Below are 7,519 nucleotides of genomic sequence, written 5' to 3' on the forward strand. Positions count from 1 at the left end.
TAATCTAATGGCTTTTTCTTCATTACGTACTTACTACATTTGAAACTTAATAAAAAATTAATTATATTAGGTAGAAACATCAGTTGGATAATAACAGACTGGCTTCTCAAAAATTTATTGGATGGCATTAGACAGATTTACATAAATTGCTCTTGCTTGGACCTGTGGCAGATGAGCTGTCAGGAGCTATCAGAGGTTCTGTTACACTATCATCAGTTGGAAATACATACAAAAGCTTGTCGCTATTCATATTATGTTTCTGCAAAGAAATCTATGATAACGATTATCTATTTCATTAATAAATTGCATCTTCTTTATTTTTGTAGAATCTTCTTGCTGTTAGTTTATTATCTCTAGTTGGCTTGCAAGCTGTAATGGACTTTACGATTCAAGAAAATATTGCTTCTTATTAATAATAAAAAAATTAATGATGTTTTTCATGCACAAATATCAAAAAGTAATATAAATTTTATGTAAAATAAATATTTGAATTTATTTTTATACACTATGTTACACAATAATAGGTTAGTATAAAACATATTTATTATACAAATTTATAACACAACATGATTTTATTTAAAGTTCATCACTAAGAAGTATTTTAAATGAATTAACAAGCAATGCAGATTGAGGTGCCACACTTTTGATTCTGAATATACTAATCGTGAATTCGGAGAGCTGCATTGGAGCGTACTGATTGTATCTTTTTCTTTTTATTATTAATGTGAAAGTAGAGGTTAGAGATATATCAGTGCACACTATTGCAGGTTCTTGAATTTGCGATAAGTGTTTTCACAGATCGCCATATTTACAAACTTATGTAGAAAGGCACACACATTGTACACACATTTTTGAACAGCTGTTGCCCAACCGGGGTACACGGGAAAGGGGCGTTTTTGCGATAAAAATGAGAGGGTTGTATTTGAAGATCGTGAAAATTAACAAGGTCAATTGGCAATTATATGTCCTTTATAAATATTGAAAGTTACAGAGTCCACGAGTGATTGAAATCTATATGCTTTCCAGAGTAAATAGTTAATTCGGATAAAGTGGGTGGGAAGGGATGGAAGTAACTAAACACACAATCTTGCCCCGCACGTCTACGTTTGAGTATACGTTTTATGTGTTTTTTTTTACTTCCATCATCTTCCACCGACTTCGTCCACCCTAAACCTATACCACACTTTATAGTTTACACGGTAGCGCTCCACGATAATTCAAAATTATATTCTTAATTATATATAGCACGTCAAAATAATGTAGTATACGAATTTTGAAATTAAACCGATTTCCAACCCATAGAACACTTAGTGACTTAAAGGCACTTTTTAGGTGTCTTTTAATCAACTGTGCTGTATGGGAAATTTTTATGGAAAATATTCATTGATATTAGAACTATAAAAATACAAAATATACATAAATGTTGTACGTACCACAAAATTTAAGCACCACTGCTTTGTATTTTTTATCACCATATTTAATTGAAACTTTATCACCTTCATTGCTATTTTCTGGTATGCTCTCCTTGCTCAAAACGCTTGTTTCTTTTCCCCTAACCCACTGCACCAGGCAAAACATTTTTACGTTTTCAGTATTTATCACAACCAATAAGCTTATTAGAATTTCCTTTGAAACAACTTTTTATTTATAACAATTAATAAAATCTTTTTTAACAGAAACGCTGCTAATCACGAATCACACCACTTAAAGTAAACTGCATTTGTTTCGGATATGCGAGCGAGCAGATTGCAATAGCATTGAAAAATTTGTTCGTTTATTAGCCATGTCTAGATACCTCATTGTTAATTTATACTTCAGCTAAAGTGATATAATTTGTTTAACAGAAGCTATACAAAATTGAATCAGATTAAGGCTAAGCCTATACATGGTCCAAATCACCCTTAGGTCTACTTTCATGCACCTGTATATTAGGCTAACTTTTAATTTTAATTTTAATTACCACATCATTGTCTGCTAAGTTAGCAGCCGTCCCTTTTTATTTTCCTAATTTTCTTACGTTGTTAGATATTTATAAATTTATAAATTTACTACTAACGCTGAGTTTAACCTGTTACAGCCAAGCATGTCACTCATTGTGCGCTGATCTTTCAACGCTCACGACTAATTCTACAAGCGTTAAAAAATATTGTGAGGTACATGTTTTTAAAGTTTGAAACCTAACCTTTTCAATGATGGATTGAAAATTGCTAAAAAATATTGTTAATTATGAATAAACGTCGATTAAACACCAAAAAACATGATTTTTTTTATTTAATTTGAATTTTTCAAAGACTTTCCCTTTAGCAATCAACTTGGAATCTTATTAATTTGTGGAATAAATATTTGAAGTTAAAGAATGCATTATTTAACAATTAATTTCTCATTTAGGTAATTTCAAAATTGCGCCCAAAACGTAAAAATGTTGCCAATATATTTATGAATTTTTTCCTCGTAAACAAGGAATTTGTAAGCAGAGTACTAAGAGGAAAAATTTCTTGAAATCTTTTAAAAAATATGTCTGGCTATCTTGGTTTGCGTTACAACCTACTAATCACAGGCATTGTCACCTCACTACCTTGTAATATGGCGTTTGCTGTAGCTGTATTAGAGACATATTTAGAGTCCTTTTAAAGCGAGAAAACTTATACACGCGTCTTTGTCTAACGCAGGACGACTCTTCTCCGTTGATTAGATTAGTTAAATTTCTATTCGAAAAGCTGCAATATTTTTTAAAAATAATCTTTTACATTTTAGAATATATTGACTTCTTCTTGGTCTCAAATTGTTCATCGAACTCTTCTTCAGGGCGCTATAACCCCATTTTGTGAATATTATTAGTATCATACAAAATATTGTTTCTAATTTTTGTAAATAAATTTTGTAATGAGAATCGGAGCCTGTAGCGCTCTTAAACACTGTTAGAAGAGTAAATTAAGTCTCTACTAAAAAGTTCATATTTTTATTAGTTTCAGAGATAAATTTGAATGAATTTTTTTGTCGGTCGTAGATCCCCTTAAGCGTAACTATTTTTGAGGCATGTAATTCAAAGTACTATTTTTCTAATTTCAAAGCATTTCTGAACTACATTAGTTTTCGGTTTTATTCTTGAATCATAATTAATGAGCATAAAGGAATTGATTAATTTAAAATATCTACTTGTTACAATGATAATGGAAATATTGTTAAGATTAGCATAGAGCTTTAGATTTATTCACAACGAATCCACAATAATTATTTTGCATGTGATACTGTAATTTTTACTGTTAAGTTAATTTTTTTTTTAATTCGTTTTTATCTTAAAAATAAAAGAAGACTATTGCTAAAATAATATAAAACTGTATAACTAGTTTGGATGTTAGAATAAATCTCATTAAATATGAAGTCTTGATGAAAATTTGCTTCTTACTATTGGTAAATTCAGTCTCAATATGCTGCAACGTTTATTAAGCGAAAATTCACCATAATTAGCGCCCATTGCATTCAACCATTCTGGTAAAAACTATACCTATAGATACTATCAGAGAATTACATGAAAAGGCACAATGTGCTTTCTCAAACAATTGAGTGTTGAGTGCATACGCTGTACGCATCTTAACTTGACCGAGAAGACGACCTCAAACGTTTTTGAAATTCAAATCGTGTATGGTGCATTTTTTTTGTTAATAGTTTCATTTTCATTAGTGATAGGTAAAATAGTGACTGTGAAAGTTGTGGCTATTAAAATAGTGCTCCAAATATGCCGAAACGACCAAAACATTGTAGAGACTATTGCGATTCTGCTAAATATAAAATTTACAGAAATGTAAAAAATATTCAAAACCAATCGCAAGTAGAAATTGGTGAGACCCTAGGAGAAAGGGAGCAGCGGCAAATATGTCCGATTTCAGAGTGAGTACCCTTTTTTATTTTTTTGTAAATATTTTAATATTTTCGATTTTATTTCTGATTTTTTCAATCACAAAATTAAATACAATACCTGTAATTATTAGTCATTGAAATTTTTTCGAATTATATAAAAAAAAATTGCAGAATTTATTTTCAATTTAATATATATAAAAAAAAAAGACTTATCAACTTTTTACAAAAATAATATACCAAATTTTTCAAAACGATATATTTCAGTGAACAATTCATTGTCACGATTCCAGTACAGCTTTTTTTAAAATCGTTTTAAGAAAGCTTTAATTTGAGACCATGAATATTAAAATCGGTTCGTGCAATCCACATATCTCATATCTCTGATTATTGATATGCCCAAAACATTTTGAAATTACAATTTCTTCTTCTATGATTTGGAGTATGACTTCGTTTTAAAGTGAGTTTTCATGAATTTTTTTTCCCCCGAAATTATTACGTAATCGAATTCGAGTATCGTAACGTGTAATTTAATTCAAAATTAACAGATTTATGAACCCATACCGGCATAATCTTATCGCGAATTCGAGGACCTGCAATGACGTGCACTGATATATCTCTATCCTCTGTTTTCACATTAATTATAAAATGATAAAGATACACTCAGTACGATTCAGTGCAGCTCTTCGAATTCTCGATTAATATTTTGTTCAATTTGTTCGTTTGTGGTGATAGTGTCATATATATGATTAAAAAGTGTGAACAAATAAATAAAATAGGGGAATAAACATGAAGAAGGTAGTAATAAAATCTGATAAGTAAAAACATTTTGTAAAATAAATTAAAATTTAATATTTTGAAGTATTTTGTGTGAATATATTATAGGTTATAAAATAATACATTTTTTTTTGTTATTAAAAATTAACTGCATATTCCTTATACGCAGCTGTGAGTGTCAGGCTTTAAACACATTTAAGGTCTTATGAGAAGAAAAGTTTGACAATGATGTATGGCAATGGTCGAGCAAGATCTGGTATAATAGTGTTACCATATGACGCTGGAAACATTTTAGTATGGGTCAAAGCATGCTGTACAGTAAGAGAAGGAGCTTTGGATTAATGCAAAATCCTGAGGGTCGGTTGAGCAATGGAAATAGTAGGTCAAGATTGTAGATTATGCAAGACTGTAGATGAAATAGAGGAGGATGATATTGTTGCATTTACTCCTAATAAACATAAAAAATTTAAAGTAAATACATTGTGAATAAACTTGTTTAATTTGAAGAAAGGTATATATAAAGCATCATTTCATATTTTACATATTTTTACCAAACCAATGTAAATTGCTCCAACAGTTCCTGTGGAAAAATACAAGTACCAGGAGTTATGACTGAAGACGCAGAGAGAAATCATTTGCAGTTTCACAGGATGTTACTGTTATTATAATGAAATAGATAAAGAAGATAGGTATGAAGAAGAAGTTGCGGAAATCAAGATTACTAGTTTCGACGTTAAAGAAGAGAAAATTTAAGTAATCGAAAAGAGGGATGTATAGCATTTGAGGATCCTTTGTAAGCAGAGCATGATTTTTGAAATGATTCTGTTAACCCTACCAACAATATTGGTTTAAAAACATCAGCAGCTTTAAGGCATTATGAGAAGAAAAGTTTGACAATGATGTATAGCAATGGTCGAGCAAGACTGGTATAATAGTGTTACCATATGACGCTGAAAAAAAGAGCTTTAGTTTTATGCAATTACGGAGCACTGGTTAAGCACTGGAAACAGCAATTTAAACTTTGGTAAATTGTTGATGTCTCGATGATATGTAGATTTTCTAGCGAAGCAAGAGATAAGCTAATGTGTGTGAGCTGTTGTAGTTTACTTACTATATATTCAGAGATTTCATAAACACAAAAACGTTCTTGGGAAGCTGAACATACAATGAAATGGCTGTAGGAACAGAAATAGAATATTATGATTTTTGGATAAAGTACATACAATTCCTGCAAGAATGTTCCATCGAGTACTAACAATTGTCCATTCCCATGGTAAATTATGTTTAACGGCTACATCATCAAGATAAGATAATAAATTTGTGGATCTTAACTTTTTAATCGGACTTAAGCTTTATGAAGCCAATTGGTTTGAATTTCCAAAAAAACGTTTTTTGCGAGGGTACAGTGTGCAGAAGTTTGTTGCTCCGTAACACTTGAATTTTATAGAGAGTATCTGAATAATGGAAAGTTGAGAAAGTAGCATTGCTCTATGTAATGAATCCAAATGAATTTCGTTGCTGCCAATATTTGATACGATATCATGAAAGAAGGGGAGATGAAAAAATTGATTTTTGACAATGTCTTTGCCTTAAAGCAGTATGCAATAAAAATGAATAAATCTTATATCTATAGACCTACTAGTCATAGTGAAAGAATAACAATTTTGCAGAATTTTAAATTTAATATTATATTTGGAAGTAAAGTAGTAGACAAGTCTTTTGATTTATCAGAGTTGCTAATGTTCTTATAGATGTATCATCGCATGATGGATCCTGCAGACAAGAAGCGTAGCGTTTTAGAAGAATTTTGCGAGATTAAAATTACCGGTTGGTTGGTAAAATTAGTTCTAAAATTAAAAAATACTTCTTTTTTTCGTTTTATATGAGCAATTGCTGAAAAATTCATTGCATTCTTTAATACATAGGTATCGCAAGTTGAATTATTCTCGAAAAAATCTAAGATTTTTAGTGAATCAGGATTACACCTATAAAGTATTGCAATACGTTCTGGAATCGATGAGGTATTTTCTTTTTTATTAAAAAATTTTCGAAGTTGTTTTGCTTTGAAATTTTTTTTTTTAATTGTAATGAATTTTTAGGAAACATATTTGATGTATAAGATTAGAAAGGAAGAAAGTCATTTACCACAGCAAGTGACAATGACACCGACGAATAACGAATTCCTGAAGAAGGATTCAGATTGGAATAATATAAACAAAATAATAATATTTATTTATTTATTTAAATATACGTTATTTATTTCATATTGTTACATCATCGTTTATGTATTTCACATCATACAAAAAGCTGGTAATATGACTTAAATTTCCGAAGCTAATGGTGCCGTTTATTATAATTGTAAAAAATCTACTGTCTTCTCAACAGCAAACAAGCATCCATTTTTTTAAAAATGTAAAGCATATATTCTACAATAAAGCAAGCTTACATTGAATTATTTCTCCCGAGGTAAAGTTTATATTCGGGAGTAATAAATTCATAGATAGAAATACACTATTAACCTGTTAATATTTTGTTATTTAACGAAATTCTTTGTAAGTCGAAATGTTTTGAAAAATTGGAATAAATTTTATTTAAAAACAAAAACATTTACGAAATTCTCTAAAACTATGACATCACAAGCAACATTGTGAAATATTAGTCCTTTTAATTTCAAAAAAACAATTACAAGTGTTTCTAATTTAAATTTTGTATGACCATTTCAATCAACGAGTAATTTCTAAAAAATTGATAAAGTATCTGTAAAACCAGAAATCATTTGAAAATTTTTAAGCATATCATGCTTTGTGATTTAATGTAAGAAAAGACGTCTGTCAAAACTTGCGTTATGGGCAACCAATAAAACATTTTTTGATCCTGCAGATAAATA

General features: G+C 29.7%; 1 pseudogene; it reads left to right on the forward strand.

Moving 5' to 3' along the window:
* The first annotated feature begins 3,736 nt into the window (after positions 1–3,736).
* Positions 3,737–6,744, forward strand: LOC136783606 (general transcription and DNA repair factor IIH helicase/translocase subunit XPB-like; annotated as a pseudogene).
* The last annotated feature ends 775 nt before the right edge of the window (positions 6,745–7,519 follow it).

The sequence above is a fragment of the Prorops nasuta genome, unplaced genomic scaffold, assembly GCF_024137725.1.
Source record: "Prorops nasuta isolate Cenicafe-Biocafe unplaced genomic scaffold, Cenicafe_Pnas_1.2 PNAS00034, whole genome shotgun sequence".
Classification (NCBI taxonomy): domain Eukaryota; kingdom Metazoa; phylum Arthropoda; class Insecta; order Hymenoptera; family Bethylidae; genus Prorops; species Prorops nasuta.